Raw genomic sequence first — 18,864 nt, 5'->3', positions numbered from 1 at the left:
TTCCCTACTTTATCCTATTCCAAAGTTCAAAATATTTCCCAGACTCTGGAAAACACATTTGAAAGAGAAACAGGATTTTTCTAGTATTTGTTTATTGGCTTTTACTTAAATGCTAAAATAAACTTGGCAAAAATTCCTTAGTGTGAAGTATGATGAAATGAGATGTAGAAATTCTTCAATCCAATACATGCTCTGTGCTGAGTAGTCTGAAAATGAAAACTAGTTTAATCTTTAAAACCTTCCTTAGATTCATCTTCTTCTTCTCTACTTCTCTCACACTCTGTCTCTCACTCTCATATGCGCACACATACACACACACACACGTGCGTGCACACACACACGCACACACACACACTGCCATTCAGTATTTCTCCACTAAGGCCTTCTTACCATTACAACACTCATCAAAACCTTTCAGACGTACAGGTCTCACAACTACACTTTCTATACTTTTTTGCCTGAATTCTTACTCATTCTGAAGCTGATTCTCAAAAACTACTTATCTCTGAAGCATGCTGATTTCCCCAGTCAAAACCGACTGTACTTTCTTCTGTGCTCTTTCAGCATTCTGTACCCTCCCTTGTAGCATATGTTTCCTAACATAGTTTATCAGTTTCTGTTTGACTGCTTTCTCCATTAGACTGGGAAGCCATCAAGGATCACAATGATGCCTTGGTCAATTCTGTGTTGCTTTCATCCCTCCCAGGGCTAGCTTATTGCTCGATATATTTTTCTCAATTGGGAAAAAATTAATTGCCTTTGAAAGTCAAATCTATTAAAATAGAGTGAATTATGAAAAAGTGAAAACGTTAGTCACTCAATTGTGTCTGACTCTTGCGACCCTGTGGACTGTAGCCTACCAGGCTCCTCTACCCATGGAAATCTCCAGGCAAGAACACTGGTTGCCATTCCCTTCTCCAGGGGATTTTCCCCAACTATGGATCAAACCCAGGTCTCCCACGTTGCAAGCAGATTCTTTACCATCTGAGCTACCAGGGAATTAATTTTATATATATATATATCCCTAAAAACCTTACATATCACAGGTAAGAATTACTTAAGTAAAAATTAAGAAAAGCTTTTCTTAACTCCACGATTTACTTTGGGCCTAATTGAGCATGGCCAGAGTCCCTCTTCTCCCTTCCCCACACTGGCTCCTTGACTCTACTCATCTAATATTTGGGAAGCGGTACGCTGGGGAAGTAGGGGCCATGTTACTCAGTTGGGTGCCTACTTATAAACCTAGTTATTCTCTAACTGACGCCACAACCTCTTGGACCAGTGAGCATTCAGGTAGATCAGCTTGGCCCATCCATAGCTTTCTTGTGCCTCTCATGTTTCTTCATCTTTAAGATGAATACAAAAATTTTATACCTAATTTCTAAGGTGGTCAGAAAAATTAAGTGAATTAATACTTGTAAAGCTCTTGCAGCATTGCCTAACATCTAGTAAGCACTTTTAAGAATTCATTACTATAGAAAATGAAATATTTGAAATAATATTTAAAGTTATATGATTTGAAGAAACTGCCCCATTGTCAGAGAAGGCAATGGCAACCCACTCCAGTACTCTTGCCTGGAAAATCCCATGGATGGAGGAGCCTGGTGGGCTGAAGTCTATAGGGTCGCTAAGGGTCGGACACGACGGAGTGACTTCACTTTCACTTTTCACTTTCATGCATTGGAGAAGGAAATGGCAACCCACTCCAGTGTTCTTGCCTGGAGAATCCCTGAGACGGGGGAGCCTGATGGGCTGCTGTCTATGGGGTCGCACAGAGTTGGACACGACTGAAGTGACTTAGCAGCAGCAGCACCAGCCCCATTGTCAGGAACTCTTTAGTGTTACAACTGTGCAATATTTGGGCAAAGAGATTACTTCTCCTTCTAAGTTTATTCTTTTTCCTAAGATTATATAAAACACCATTATTGATCTATTTTTGAGGCCTCTTCAAGAGTCTATCAATTGCATATTTGAAAGCTTTTGCAAAGAGATGTATTTCTGTGTTCTGGAGGAGTGAAACCATATAGCTGTGATCTGTGATCATCTGGAAGAGAGGATTACAGTGGCACAACATCTTGGGCAGAAAATCCCTCGCCTCTGCAGTTTTTCTGCAAAAATCAGGTTAATCACTCAACCAGAACATTTCAATAATCAGAGTGCCCCATTCCCTGCATGCAGGTTAACTAATGTGCTATTGAATTATATTTTCTGGAGCAGCCAGATGAAACTGGCAGGCTGAGAATGGCATGCAGAGTACGAGGATTTATTTGTATATACAAAACAGATTTGTGTTCCTTTCAGACTTGCTATAAGCTTAGGAACTGCTAAATCAGAGTTCTGGGAGTAACTCCAAACCCAGATAATTTCTCAGAAATGGCTGGATCTGCCACTGCACCAGCCTCCAGATGGCGGTTCCACATGTCATTTTCCTCAAACTTTGTGTTCAAATCATGGCCTTGGAGGTGAGACTGGTTTAAAAGCCCAAACAATTAAAATTTTTCATTATAGTATGAGGGGGAAAAAAATCTAAGACAGGTGTGAACTGGAAGGACAGAAAGTTAAACATCTTTCAGCTAAATACACTAGTCTTAAAATACAAGTTTTAGAGACCAGCACAGTCCAACAGAACTTTATGTGATGGTGGAAGTATTCTATTACTGTCCTGCCCAGTAGAGTAGTCATGGGTCATATGATCTATTGAGCAATTGAACTGGAGACTACTGGAACAGAGGGACTGAAATTTTTATTTTTCTGTGGCTAGTAACTATGGGACAGTATATTTACAGACAGGTACTAGAATTTAAAACTTCACACCATTCGGTTTTTAGATGGTTTATCGCCCTACATAAGGAATGATTAATTTGGAGCAACAGACCTGCAACTCAAATGGTAGAATTATGAATGCTTCATGAAAACTGAGATTTAAAAATATTGGGATTCAATTCTTAAAATACCAGATAGTGTGAGACAGAAAAATACCAATATGTTCAACTACTACAAGGATGTGGTAGCTTTATCTATTATCTCTGATATGCATGAGTGTTTGGCTAGGAATGGCCCAGACTTACTTTCAGAGAGATAATCAACTTGAAAACTTCCAAGAGTAGAAAGGAAAGCTACCAAGTTCAGCTCTCAAGTTCATCAGAAGGTTATAGATACAAAATTCTGTTTGGGCCTAAGTATTAAGGCATCCAGTGACTCAACATGAATTACCTGGGAAAAAGTATGTGTTCTATGCAACTACTAACTAAATAAGCACTAAAATAACCACTTTAATGGGGGACTGTGATTTATGTGGCATATTACTTCCAAAGAGGCCTTTTAAAAACATTGTTTCATCAACTCTGACAGCATTCCTGCGTGGTAGCTGGCAGATGCAATTATGCCCTTTTTCCAGAGACAGGAGAAGAAATAAAGGCATGCCCAGTGTCAATCAATGTGACAGGGATATCACTGGGAACAGGGTGTGTATGCAGGGGCAAACTAAATGTGTATGCCTGGGCAAACTAAATGTGTGCTTTTCAGTTGAGAACCGGGCTAATATAATTGCTTAAACCAAGATCTAGGAGTGTTTAAGAGAGGCTGGCACTCAGAAATAGGCTTCATTATTTTGGCAATTCCCAACTCCTTTGGAAAAATAAAAGTAGTTAACACAATAATGTGTTTGCTTATCTGCAATGATTTGTCCATTAGAAATCTAGTGAGCCCCTTCTCTGCTGCAATCCAGAGTTCTTTAGAAGACAGATAGCACTCTGGGCTTGCTGACCCTGCAGGGAGCATTGATCTTGAAACAGCACATGAGCTGGGTTTTGAAGGATGAATAGAAGCCTCTCCATGGGGCACCAGCATACAAAACCATGCTCCTTTGTCTGACCGGGGAGCACTGGGCCAGGGTTCACCAAGCCACAGGGGAAACTGGCAGCTTCCTGAAGTTTCAGTTATACTTCAGAGCAAGTAGTTTGAAATATTTTGAATATTTTAAGCATGCAGATATATTTAGAAGTGAAAATCAAAACTTGCATGCATTTTTAATATATATAAAAGACTTCAACGAAAGCTTGCTCAGGGAGGGCAGCTCTAGACAACATAAGAATGAATGTTTCCTTTCCTCTGCCCTAGGTTATGCTTTGGCGTGAGAAGTACCAGAGGGGGTAAAAGATGAATAATTTCAGAATATATAATGAAAATATACCACCTACAAATTAGATGAGCTTAGTCTACTTACTTAATCTCTCTGAGCCTCAGTTTCCTCATTTGTAATTTGCCTACTTCCTAGACTTGCTTTTCATGATTAGATGTAAGAGATGTAAAGGGGTCTACTTGGTACCCAACACTGATTGTTTCTCAAGAAATGGTCACTGTACCTGAACTGAAATGAAAGAAACTATTGATGCAATGGATTGAGGATTGGGGACCCAAGGCACAGAAATATTCATTCAAACATGGAGAAAAGTAGAAATGTTTTACGCAGCAGGATTGAACAATAAAATGGCTATTGAGAGTACAAATTTGTGTAACTTTTTAGTGTGGTAATTTAGCAACAGCTATCAAAATGTCAAATATCCATACTATTTGATTCAGCAACACCTAGTTTGAGAATTTATCCTGCAGATATGCTTGCACATGTGTGGAATGCCATAAGGATGAGAGTATTCATTGCAGATGAATGAATGGGGGAAAAAAAAAAAAACATTGAGGATGACTGAGCACAGACTGGTGAAATAAATCACAGTATACAGCTGACCCTTGATCAAAGTAGGGGAGTGCCGACTCCCTGTGCTCGAAAATCTGGGTATAACTCACAGTTGGCCCTCTGTATATGAGATTCTTCTCTTTCTGCAATTCCTACTTATCTATGGTTCTGCCTCTGCAGATTCCCCCACCTGTGGATCATGTAGGACTGTGGTATTTGCTATCGAAAAAAATCTGCACATAAGTGGACCCACACAGTTCAAACCTGTGTTGTTCAAAGGTCAACTACAATCTGTAAAACTGAATACTATGCAACTGTTAGAAAGGCTGAGGAAACTGTCTAGGAACTGATATGGCTGCTTTCTAAAATTCGTTGTGAAGCTAAAACAGCAAGGTGTAAAACAGTCCATCTGGCATGTGTAATAAATCTTGCTGTGTCCTCACCACACTCCTTTTCTTTTCTGTCCTCACCAGATACCTAGACTACATTTCCTTGTCATCACGTGTGACATATGACAAAGGTCTGACCAGTTGAATATGGATAACAGTAATATAAGTAATTTCCAACCCTGGTCTCTAAAATCCCCTAGATCTCCTATGTTCTCTGTCTTTCTGCCATTGTTAGTTCCCACGGAACATCTGGCAGAGGTCCCAAATACGAGGGAGTGGCAGAGCCACTAGTTTAAAGGAAGCTGGGGATGATTACTGGCCCCTGGAGAAGACTGCAAAGGCCACAGTGGATTTGAACACAAGCAATAAATAAACTTTAGTGTACTAAGTTGTTGAGATCTGGGCTTCCCTAATAGCTCAGCTGGTAAAGAATCTGCCTGCAATGCAGGAGACACTGGGTTTGATTCCTGGGTTGGGAAGATCCACTGGAGAAGGGATAGGCTACCCACTCCAGTATTCTTGGGCTTCCTTGTGTCTCAGCTAGTAAGGAATCTGCCTGCAATGTGAGAGACCTGGATTCGATCCCTGGGTTCAGAGATCCCCAGGAGAAGGGAAAGGCTACCCAATCCAGTATTCTAGCCTGGAGAATTCCATAGACTGTATAGTCCATGGGGTTGCAAAGAGTCGGACATGATTGAGTGACTTTCACTTCACCTCACATTGAGATCTGGGGGTAGTCTGTTAAAGTATTTGGCCTGTTCCAAGATTTGTGTGGAAAAGGAGGAAGTGTAGAATATTTACTTGCATATTATATATATGTGTGTGTATGCATACACATACTATTGTAAATTATATATATTGTAAATTGTATATACACCATCATATATGTTATATATGGGGCTTCCCTGGTGACTCAGATGGTAAAGAATTCACGGGCAATGCAGACCTGGGTTCGATCCCTGGGTCAGAAAGATCCCCCAGAGAAGGAAATGGCAACCCACTCTAGTATTCTTGCCTGGAGAATTCCACAGACACAGGAGCCTATTGGGCTATATATATATAGTCCATGGGGTCACAAGAGTCAAACGCAACTTAGTGACTAAACCACCATTGTTACCATGTTATATATGTACAATCAGTTGCCTCTGGGGAGACCAGGGATTAGAACTTGGTGGCAGGAAGGGGGGTGGCTTGGAGAAGGCTTTTTTTTGCATTTACTTAGTGAAGGATGACTCTCTTTGCCCTGGCTTTTATCTAGAGATACAGAGATGACTGCTGCTTAGCACAGTGCATCCAGGATTTTTGCCATCAATACATACACACAGAAAGTGATTATATTTGGTCAGTGGAGGAAACTGTGGGGAAATTAGGGTCCTGGTAAGACAATTCAGGGCTAAAAGGATGAGACTGGGACTCTGACCATCCTCAGCCCAAGGATGAAGGGATTTAAAGCCTGTGGAGCAGCTGTAATCCATTAGCACATCAGCTGGGAAGCACCGTGTAGGATTCAATACTCCTGGCCCTCATTTCATCTTTCACTCATCCTCCCCAGGACACAGAGAGTGACCAATCTAAGTTGAAGAAAAGAAATTGAGAGTGTGTATCTCAGCCTCCTCTCTCTCCATGTTGAAATCAGCCTGTTTGCTCAAAGTGGATGTTCCTAGCTCCTCCCGAACATAGGGAAGGTTTTCTGTCCAGCTGGATCTGTGGCTGGTTTGATAAGTCTTTCTAATTCTGGGGCTAAAGATGAGCAAGCCAGCTTACAAACTGAGCCTCATTATTTTAGCTAGCTTTTGATCTCCATCTTTCTTATTGTTGTATCTATGTCTCAACTAGTTATAAAATCAGATGGGCAACTCTACCTCAGCAACAAGAAAAATTTTAATAAATACTATCAACTAAAAACTCAGATGAGCAAAAGAGATGATACTGAATAACTTCTTTAAGATTTCAACATACCCTTTCGTACCTTTTGAATGTGAGCCACATGAATGCATTACCTAGTCAAAAAATAAATTGAAGTAATTCACCCCAAAAAAAAGATGTCTCAGGTAGATTGGTTTGAAGGGCCCTCAGTGTTGGCCTGGATGAAGGGAAACCATTATCAAGCCACAGTTGCCAGACTGAGCACAACATAATAACAATGTAAACGAAGGTGGTTATCACAGAATGGAAAGAAAGAAACAAACCCAGGAGACATCCATTCATTCAACAATATTTACTGAGAATAAGCCAGGCATATGGCAAGGAGAAGCAGCAGAGCTTGCAGGTAAAACAGAGAGGCAAAAATAATAATTAAAAAAAAAAAACAGAAGGGGCCCATATTTTTGCACTTAGGAGTATGGCTGAATAAAAAATGATTGAAGAAGAGCTGACTTGGCAGAGATAAAAGGAGTCAGAAAAGCTCAGGACTAATTGAAGTCTTGGTTCCCTGAGTCTGAGGTGTCTGTGAAACACCTGGAAATACATGCTTGGGGACAGGTGGGCCAAGCAGAAATGACTCAAAATCATCAGCAGAGAGGAAAGGATTTGTCAAGTATAGGTGGGATCTTTGAAGGAGTAAGTACTATAGGGAAGAGAAGAAAATCAAGAACAGACCCTGGGGTGGGAAGAGGTGGTACTATCATGGGAAAGGACAATGAGTGAGCAATCATGAGACAAGCAGGATGAGGGTCAGGGCCACAGAAAACTAAGGGGAAGTGTGGTATAAGAAGGAGGTGCTGTCCCCTGGACAAGACTGTCAGACTTGGGTAAAAATACACCCAGTTTAATGGGAGCTTCAGTTCAGTTCAGTTGCTCAATCGTGTCCGACTCTTTGCAACCCCATGAATCGCAGCACGCCAGGCCTCCCTGTCCATCACCATCTAAGCAATACTTTTCCGAAACAGTTTCTTAGCACTGCATTTGGGATATGCTTTGCTCCATTATTTTTTACTTACCTGAAACTCAATAAACAGAGAAGCAAAAATAGAAAGGGGCTTCCCTGGTGGTTTAGCAGTAAAGAATCTGCCTGCAATGCAGATGTGGGTTCAAGCCCTAGGTCAGGAAGATCCCTTGGAGAAGGAAATGGCAACCTGCTTCAGTATTCCTGCCTGGAAAATCTCATGGAGAGGGGAGTCTAGAGGGCTACAGTCCATGAGGTCACAAAAGAGTCAGACAGAACTGATCAACTGAAAACAACAAAAAATAGAAAATCAAAAGTGAACCTGTGTTTTTGCATCTGGTTGACTGAGGAGATGAATAACCAAGGAGCCACTGACTCTTCAGCCCAATATCAATGACTAAGAAAAGAATTTCAAGGACTGAGGTGAATCCTTTGAATTTCATAATTAGGAAGTGGTTGTCAATCCTTTTCAATTGATTCCAATCAAGAAATGGATACAGGGAGTAAAGGAAAAAGTGAGTGATGGAATGTAGAAGCAGTGGGTTTAGAACCTTCATTTGGGAGGTTGAGTGTCAAGCACTTTCAGGAGTCCAATAACTGGCTCTAGGATGAGATGAAGGAAAAACAAAAGGATAAAGGCTAAGAAAGAAGGAAGCAGGGGAGCAGATCAGGACAAAGAATGGTGAAGGCTTAAGTTTAGGGAGGTAAGGAAGTGGTGTGTGTGTGTGCACGCGTGCGTGTCTGCTAGTTACTCAGTTGTATCTGACTCTTTGAGACGCTATAGATTGTAGCCTGAACCAGGCTCCTCTGTCCATGGAATTCTCCAGACAAGAATACTAGTGGGTAGCCATCCCCTTCTTCAGGGGATCTTCCCAACCCAGGGATTGAACTGGGTCTCCTGCACTGCAGAAGTTTGAGCAACCAGGGAAGCCCCAAGGAAGCAAGATAAGCAGCAAAAAGATAATGAATTAATTTAAAAAAATATGGAAAGAAATCTTTCTCTCAAACTCCAAATTTGTGGAGCAGCCAGGTTCAGTTCAGTTCAGTTGCTCAGTCGTGTCTGACTCTTTGCGACCCCATGAATCGCAGCACGCCAGGCCTCCCTGTCCATCACCAACACCTGGAGTTCACTCAGACTCACGTCCGTTGAGTCAGTGATGCCATCCAGCCATCTCATCCTCTGTTGTCCCCTTCTTCTCCTGCCCCCAATCCCTCCCAGCATCAGAGTCTTTTCCATTGAGTCAACTCTTCACATGAGGTGGCCAAAGTACTGGAGTTTCAGCTTTAGCATCATTCCTTCCAAAGAAATCCCAGGGTTGATCTCCTTCAGAATGGACTTAGGAGATAGTTATTCACAGTGAAAAGCATTCTTCTGTTCCTCCAGATGGTTTTCTGCTGGGCCCTTTTATGCAGCAGGGACTCCTCAGTGAAACAGGCTCTACCTCATGCAGGCTGTTTATTAAGAAATACATAGTGCTACAGGCAGTCAGAGGGAGATGCTGCCTGAGAGGTCACCTGTCTTCAGTTCAATTCAGTTCAGTTCAGTCGTTCAGTCGTGTCCGTCTGCAAACTGATCTCTGTCAATTCCTGGGCCCTGCAAAGGGAGTGGTGGTGATGGGATGTGGGAACAAGAGTGCTGGTCTCCACCCTGGCTCTGCCCTCCGGTTCTGCCTGAGCAATTTTGATTTCATTTGTTTTACACATTGAGAAGCATTTTCAGATTTTCTTTGAATGAAGCATTCCTCTGCTTTATTTAGGGTCTGAAGCAGAACCTGACCTACTATTGTCCCCTAGAAAGTTCAAGGAACATGTGAAATGTCAAGGTTTCACTCAGAGGCACCACTGAACTTAAAAATTCTAGACCAGAGCTCTTCCTCTTTTTATTATAGTATGTTCTTAACTTTGCTTTAAACAAGTTTCAAATGATATGTCAGAGTTAAAGACCCTTCTTTCCCCCTTCCCCAGAAGTGACCAATACCCTGAAGTTAGAGAGTGTTCTTTTCTTCCATGACTGTGTTCTTATACTTCATTTACAGGTATCCACAGCAATGATTACTATTATTTGTGCATCTTTAAGTTTTACAGAAATTTAGCTATAAATAGCCTTTTATGTGGTATTCTTTGGTGGTTTAGTGGTAAAGAATCTGCCTGCAATGCAGGAAGCATAGGTTGTCTCCCTGGGTCAGGAAGATCCCTGGAGAAAGAAATGGGCATCCCACTCCAGTATTCTTGCCTGGGAAATCCCATGGACAGGGGAGCCTGGTGAGCTACAGTCCACGGGGTCACAAAAGAGTTGGACATGGCTTCAAGTGACTAAACACACAACACCAACCTTTTATATCCTGCTTTTTACATTTAGAATTTTTTTTAACAACTTACCTATATTAATACAAGTGGATCTTGTCCATGTGCTGAAACTGCAGTATAGCCTTCTGTAGGATGAATATATCATGATTGTTTTTTCCCTTCTCTAACGAGAGAATCAGGGCAATCAGGTTGTTTCCCATTTTTCACTATGTCTAGAAATGATGCAGTAGATATTCCTGCACTTAAGCCTTTGCATATAATGTGTGTGAAGTTCTCTAGCAGTGGAAAATACTAAAGGCAGATTGCTGGATGCCGAATCTTCAACTTTACTAGACTGAAGTTACTTTAAAGTGGTCACACCAATTTACACTCTATGGAAGAGTATAGGAGCATTCTCCCACATTCTAACCAATGCTTCGTATTAATAAATTTCCAATTTTTACCAATCAGGGCTGCTTAATATTACTGTTTTCTTTGCATTTCCCATTACTAATGAAATAAGTATATTTTGTGTGTGTTTTGGTCTTTTGTGATATCTCTTTAATGAGTTTTTGGATCATATCTTTTACCCAGTATGACTTTTTCTTGTTTATTAATTCTTCATACAATACAGTTACTATTCAGTTTTGGTTATTTACATTTCAAACATATTCTGCTATTCTCTTACCTTCTTAACCCTTTTAACACTTTTTTAACTTTGTCACTGGTGTCTTTTTCATGCCATTGTTTTTCATTTTAATGTAGTAAAATTTATTCCATTTTTCACTTCGATTCAGCTTTTGGTAACTTCTTTAAAAAATCTTTCCTTATCCTGATGTCATAAATACATTTTCTCCTAAAGTTTTATAATTGGCTGTCTACCCTAAAATTTTAAAAGCCTGAGGAAAGGTTAGGGTTTGAATATAAATAAAGCAAGTTACAAAGTTTTAGAGACCGCCTGATTTAAATCACATAAGGAAAATATGTAAAATGAATGTAAATATTTTTCCTTGTAATGATAATCATGAATTATTAATATCACTGAGAAATTGTGAGACTATCATAACAAAACCATGATGACTTTTCAAGTAGTTGAAATTCCAGAAGTTGGAAATACACTATTGTGAAATTTATACATGTAAAAATGACAGATATAAACATTGGTATTTCATTGGAGGTAGGTAATGTCTATGTGTGTGCATGCATGCTAAGTCACTTTAGTCCTGTCCAGCTCTGTGTGACCCGATGGACTGTAGCCCGCCAGGCTTCCCTGTTCATTGGATTTTCCAGGCAAGAATACTGCAGTGGGTTGCCAGCGGATCTTCCCAACCCAGGGATCAAATCCGTATCTCTTACGGCAGGTGGATTCTTTACTACTAGCGCTACCTTGGAAGCCCAGGTAATGTCTACAAACCCAGGCATACTTAAGTGGAGAATTTAGAATAGAACATTTATATAATTCTAAATATTTAGGTTGGCAGCATGGAGTGGTGGAAAGTACACTGAACTCAGAATCAGAAGACCTTGTCCTAAGACCAGCTCCTAAGATCAATCATGACCAAGTCACATACGTTTTCACAGCCTCAGTTTCTGAAACGTGGAGGTGATACCTGTTCACCTCATGGAAAAATGGTGAGACTAAAATGGAAATAACAACAATCTTTGAAAAGGGAATGCATATTTATTGTAATTTAAGCAGGGCTGAAGTTCAGGGTCTATCTTCCTCACTAATAGACTGCTATTACCACTTGTCAATTAATCATAACAGTAAGTAATAATTTTTTTTAAAAAAAAGCACCTTCATACATAGACTCTCATATTTTCTTTGCAACAACTGTTTGAGGTAAGTACTGTGAACATCCCACTTTTACAGAGGTGAAATCAAGGCTCTGAATTACATGACTTTTACAGTTACAAACCTTGTAAGTATCCAGACTTGTACTCATATCTTAGCTTCTAATTGTGAATCCATTGTTTTGTTGATAACAATAATGATAAAACTAACAGTATACTTTGAACATTTACTATGAGCTAGGCACTATTCTAAGTGCTTTACAAGTTTTTCTCACTTGCAACTCACAATTATCCTACCAAGTAGTTAGGAATATCCTATTTTACAAACAGATAATTGAAGCACAGAGAAACCAACCATCTTACCCAATATCACTTAGCTGGTAAGGAGCACCCGAACCAAGTAATACGGGTCCAGGGACTAGCTTCTTAACTAAAATAGTCCATCTTCCACCCACCTGTGGGTTCAGGTTACCCACTCCACTACTGGATGTGTCCTCATTAGCTGCAAATACATAAAGACCACCTACATTTTCCAAATCATTGCTACAGCATCTAGACACCAATGGACAGAGTCTCCTATGTTTCTGAACAAGATTCTTGACACATGAACTCACCTCTGTTACCTTTGTGACCCTTTACTAAGGTAACTATACCTTCCAGCTTAACCAGAACAGTCCCAGGTAGTAGCTGTTGTCCTGACTTAATTAATACTCACATCCCTCATTCACACACAAGAGTTATAGCTTGAAAAATCAAATGATATGGTTTTCTATTGCTAACTCTTGGCCTTTATTTCCTTATACATAGCTTGGATTGGCTGCTGGTCCCCTATAGGCCTGCCCTTTGCGGTGAGAATTGGTATAGAATTTAAAGGCTCAAGAGACAGTTTTCTATGACAGTTAACCTGGGGTATCCTCTAACGCACATTAATGAAGTCTCCTTTACGTATAGTTGGGAAGGTCCCCTGGAGGAGGAAATGGCAACCCACTCCAGCATTTTTGCCTAGAGAATCCCATGGACAGAGGAGCCTGGCAGGCTACAGTCCATGGGGTTGCAAAAAGTTGGACACGACTGAGCGACTAATATTTATAATATTGCTGTGAGTTGCCCACCTCCCATCACCCCCACTAGCAGTGGTATTAACATGACAAAGGGACTTCCTGGCTTCATATCAGCAAGGGAAGAAAAAGTAACAGGTGGATATGAGAAGGGCTTGGTTCTTCATCTCACCAAGAGTATTTATTCCTCAATACCTGCGGGAGGCTTGCAAAAGGAAAGACAAACCTATGCATCAAGAATGATTCCCTCTCCATCTGGAACTGATATTCATCTTGGCCAATCTTAATATTATAAAGCAAAAGAAACTGCTTTCTGACCTTCATTATATATAGGAATATCACAGTCGCACAGAGTTTCTTTTCGCCTTACAATTTTCTGAGTTTCCATTATCTTTTTCAGTCCTTAGCTTTGAATTGTGCATGCAGCTTCCCCATCATAAGGCCTCAGCAGGGAGCAACTGGCTTGGGGAAGCTGGACAGGGAAGGGCTGAATCAGCAAGGACCAGTCACAGCAGGCATGCTTGAGGGGATTTGGGGGAAGTAGAGGGGATGAGCTGAAATCAGCAGAAAATAGATGCCAAACAGCTTGATTTAAAATTAAAATGATGTGTTCTTCACACAGTGCTTTCACCTTAACAATGATGCATTAAAAAACAATTTCAAACTTCCTTCAACATAACTACTTCAAACTTTGTCCCAAAGGGGAAGTCCATGCTTGCCAAGGGCAGATGTTAAGGAAGAAGAGTAATATTCACAGCACTTCTAACAACTTTTTCTCATTCATTTTGTAAAGTGGGTATGACCGATCCCTGTTTTATAAAGAAAAATCTGAGAGGTTAACTTCTCCAAGGTCTCAGTGCTCGAAGTGGCAGAGACAGGATTCAGCCCAAGGTGTAACTGCAGAACTGCAATGGACTGAATATTTGTGTCTCGTCAAAATTCACATGCTGAAATCTAACCCCTAAGATGATGGTCCTAGGAGGTGGGGCCTTTGGGAGGTGATTAGGTCATGAGGATAGAACGCTCATACAGGGGATTAATGTCCTTATAAAAGAAAACTGAGAGGGCTCTCATTCTTTCTGCCACGTAAGGACACAGCAGGAAGACAGCCATCTATGAATCAGGAAGTTAGCTCCCGCCAGACTCCAAATATGCTGATGACTTGATCTTGAACTTTCCAGCTTCTAAAACTGTGAGAAATAAGCGTTTGTTGTTTAAGTCACTCAGGATATGGTATTTTTGTTACAGGTGACAAAAAGGACTAAGACAAATCCTTATGCTTTTCTCCGTGTCACCCTAGAAGCAGTTAGTTCAAGCTGAAGATAGGAATCTCTAACAGTGGAATTTTAAGACAAGCCTCATGTGAGAAAAAACTTTTTTGTGAGATGAAACAAGAGGCATGTGGATATTTCCAGTTCTCCTAGAAATGCAAAGAGTAGGCATATATTCAGTGGTATGCTAGTAAATCATCTCTCTGGGGAGAGAAAAAAGCCTAAAAGCCTGGATTTGCAGCAGTTGATGGTTTCTAAATACTCCCACCATGACCCATTTCAAGCTGCCAATGTTTGATCAACTGGCTTATAAGATTCTGGATATTAAATAAATAATCAGCTCTCAGAGAACAGACAAGCCTGTTCTAGTACACCACTGCGTTCTTTTACTTCAGCTGTGCGTTAACTCATCATTTGGGTACTCTTCTTGAGCACATGACCTACGTAAACATATAAAGCTTCTCACACTATGGAAGGTATAGGAGACCAGAATCTATTACATAACCTTCCCCAAAAAACTTGCCGTTTAGACATATAATTATTTTGAACTGATTATTTTGAGAAAGAGTGGACAAAGGAGATGCTCTGAAAACAGACCAGAAATTACCCTTTTGTAAGGTGAAGGAGGAAAGTGAAAGAACCGGCTTAAGACTAAATATTAAACTAAGATCATGACATCTAGCCCCATTATTGCATGGCAAATAGAAGGTGGAACAGTGACAGATTTCCTCTTCTTGGGCTCCAAAATCACTGCGGACAGTGACTGCAACCATGAAATCAGAAGATGATTGCTTCTTACAAGGAAAGTGATGACAAACCTGGACAGTGTGTTGAAAAGCAGAGACATTGCCCTGCTGACAAAGGTTGGTAGAGTCAAGGGTATGGTCTCTCCAGTGGTCATGTACAGTGGTGAGAGCTGGACTGTAAAGAAGCAGAATGACAAAGAATTGATGCCTTGGAACTGCGGTGCACAAGCAGACTCCTGAAAGTCCCTTGGACTGCAAGGAGACCAAACCAGTCAATCGTAAAGGAGATTAACCCTGAATATTCACTAGAAGGACTTGTTAGGTAGTTAGAATAGGAAACAGGAGTCCAGAATGGCAGTGGCTTAAAGACAAGGAAGAGAAAAGCCTGCAAAAATAGAACAAAGGAAGGTCCGAGGACCCGAGTGAGGACCTCAGGTAGAACAAACACTCCTGGCTAGCCCGATCTATATAGGGCAGGCCCAGGGGGAGAAAAAACATATAAAAAGAAGAGCCAAAGGGCTGGGGGTCTCTCTCTCAGGCACGCTGGGGCTCTCTTCTCTTCACGTCTTTGGGTCGATATGCCCTCACGCCTCGAGGATGGATTTCCCTGCTATTTTCTAAATAAAATAGGGCTGTAACACAGAGCTGTAACACTGATTTGTCTGTTCGAGACCTGAGAGCTATAACATGGTCTGTCCATGACCCGAGAGCTGTGACACACCGAGGGCTTTAATGTCCGTCACTCCAAATCTTTTTGGACATGAGACAGAACTGAGGAGGATACACTCGCCTGACAGACTGATGCTGAAGTTGAAGCTCCAGGATTTTGGTCATCTGATGCAAACAGATGGCTCATTGGATGAGACTCTGATGCTGGAGAAGATCGAGGGCAGAAGGAGAAGAGGGTGTCAGAGGATGTGATGGCTGGACAGCATCACTGATGCAATGAACATGAACTTTGGCAAACTCTGGGAGATGGTGGGGGACAGGGAGGCCTGGCATGCTGCAGTCCATGGGGTCGCAAACAGCTGGATACAACTGGACAACAACAACAGCGAGGGAAATTTACATACAGGAAACCTCCATTTGTATGGGTGTCTCCTGCTTGATACCAGGAAGAGAAAAATAAGTCTAAATCATATGAAATTTATCAATAAAAAAGGCACAGACTTAAATCGGCACAACAGTTTTACCCTTGTTCACCAGACATTTCCAGGTCACCTTCCTAAAACTTGCCTCCCCTATACACTTTTCTTTATCTTAGCTGAGGATGGTATTGAAGCCTGAATTCTAAGCCATCTCTTTGAATTGCTCATTCTGTAGATTTCTCTAAGGCCTATATGAAATAAACTTCTGTGTGACTTTCTCTTGTTAATCTGTCTTTTGTTACAAGGGCCCTAAGGCAAAAACCTAGACAGGTAGAAAGAAAGATTTTCCTCCCCCGTTAGGGTTACAATATGTTAGATCCTGGGCTTTTCCTCCACTGAAGGCCTCTTCACCTCCGCTGCTTAGAATGTCAGTCCCTTCAGAGACTGGTAAGACTGAAAAGAACCGCCTCACACAAAGTCCCTTTCCAGAGAGGCCCACATCCAAAGACAAAATGATTTGGTGTTTTAGAGTCCAGGCCATCTCAGTCCAATGGCAGAGGACTCTGAAGAGCCATTCTAGCTTCAGAACTTGCCAAGCAGTTAGAAAAAATTGTCAAGCCTGCATCATAGCTTAGCTTCTCCCTTGGCCCTCTCTGGTTTCCTTCCTCTTCCATTCATAAGATATTGATCTCAAGCTCACTTAACCATCCTGCTCACTAAACTCTACCTCTGAGTCCTCTCAGAGCTCAATAGTCAGAAAGAATGGTGTAGAGGGGAGTTCCCTGGTGGTCCAGTGATTAGTGGTCCTGCTTCCACTGCAGGGGGCGCAGCTTTGGTCCCTGGTCGGGGAACTAAGACCCTGTATGCCATGTGACACAAACAAACAGCAACAACAGTAAAAGAAACCGAATTTGTGAGACATCCTCATTCAACACACCTCCACCTGAGGCAGAACTCTGTAAATCAGACCATGTCCAGTTAGCCTTATACAGTAAGTCACCTACATAGAACTGAGTCCTGTTCTGAGAGCATGTTCATAAGTATATAAAGTTACTTCGGTACCCAACTACTTGGAGAAGGAAATGGAAACCCACTCCAGTATTCTTGCCTGGAGAATCCCATGGACAGAGGAGCCTGGTGGGCTACGGTCCATGAGGTCGCAAGGAGTCAAATATGACTGAGCACACAGCACTTACATACCCAACTACCACAGCCAGCTGTATAGTACTGTACCGTAATAGATTTATTATACTATTCACCCAAATAATATAAACAAACAAGCACAAAAGATCAAACATTTTTAATCTTACAGTATAGTACCCTAAAAAGCACAGTAGTACCAGATACGTCACTGCTGTTTTCACGCTTGCTTACAGACATCCTGGGCTTGACATAAAGATACTGTACTACTACGATACTGCCTACAGTATTATTAAGTATACAAAAGCACAATCTCTGGCAGAGGATGTACACACGTGACCATGTACAGCAGACACGTGAACTAACTTACATGACTGGATACACAAACGCACATACGCATCTTTGAAAGCTCACAACTTGAAGATTCGTCTGCAGGAGACTTAGTGTAACTAAAAATGGATGTGAGAGGAGCAGCTGGGAGACCCCTAACACAAGACAGGCTTCAATAGCATCAGGAGACAAGCCAGATAAATGCACAGCTTCTTCAAGGTCCTCACTCCTTCTGATTGTTCTCAGCCCTCTGTGCCACTTCTGTTTACCCTGCCTTCGGGCTGTGTAAGCTACTAATGAGGAGCTTCTTAATGACCTTAGAGAAGAACCAGGAAACGCAGTTGGATGGAACCTTATATAATTACTTGTGTGAGACCGGCAATGATAAATGTGCAGTCTTGCCTAAGTTTAATGGTTTAGAAGGAATAAAGCAAACAGGAAAGGAACTGAAAGATCCATTTTAAGTTGTATATACTCATCCTATAAGTCTTCACGAGGAATCTCTTTTTCTCCCTCCCTTTTTCCCTCCTTCTCTGTTTGTCTCTCCTGTGCTCAGCTCCTTGTCTCCCTCTCCCTCTATCCTTGATCAATTATTTGGAGATAAGGCCACCAACTAAAAGGAATGGAATCAGGTCATTTGTAGAGATATGGATGGACCTAGAGTCTGTCATACAGAGTGATGTAAGTCAGAAAAGAGAAAAATATCATATATTAACACATACATATGGGATCTAGACAAAAATGGTACAGAGGAACCCATTTGCAGGGCAGCAATAGAGACACAGATGCAGAGAACAGATGCGTGGGCATGGAGGGTTGGGACTGGGGTATAAACGCGGAGATGGGGATTGACATACACAATATTGTGCGTAAAGCAGACAGCTAGTGGGATCCTGCTGTGACCTAGAGGGGTGATATGGGGGAGGAGATAAGGGAGGCTCAAGAGGGGGGTGACTATATGTATACATATGGCTGATTCACTTCACTGTACAGCAGAAAGCAACACAACATTGTTAAGCAATCATAACGCAATAATGAATAAACAACCACCAAAAAAAAAAAAAAAAAAAAGACTGCCAACAATTCAACTGTCTGAGTAGCAAAACAACTGTCACAGAGCCCTGGTACTTCACTCTGAGGAGAAATCTGAGACAGATGCTTGGGAATAAAATGGCCAACAGCAAA

General features: G+C 41.4%; 1 protein-coding gene across 1 annotated transcript in view; it reads right to left on the bottom strand.

Moving 5' to 3' along the window:
- The window catches only part of SLC9A9 (solute carrier family 9 member A9), a 648,823-nt gene that overhangs the window by 597,270 nt on the left and 32,689 nt on the right, over positions 1 to 18,864 (bottom strand). The window lies entirely within an intron of this gene.

This window comes from Budorcas taxicolor, chromosome 1, assembly GCF_023091745.1.
Source record: "Budorcas taxicolor isolate Tak-1 chromosome 1, Takin1.1, whole genome shotgun sequence".
Taxonomy (NCBI): Eukaryota; Metazoa; Chordata; class Mammalia; order Artiodactyla; family Bovidae; genus Budorcas; species Budorcas taxicolor.
Note: the sequence above shows the minus strand (reverse complement) of the source record. Positions and strands in the feature narration are given on the sequence as shown.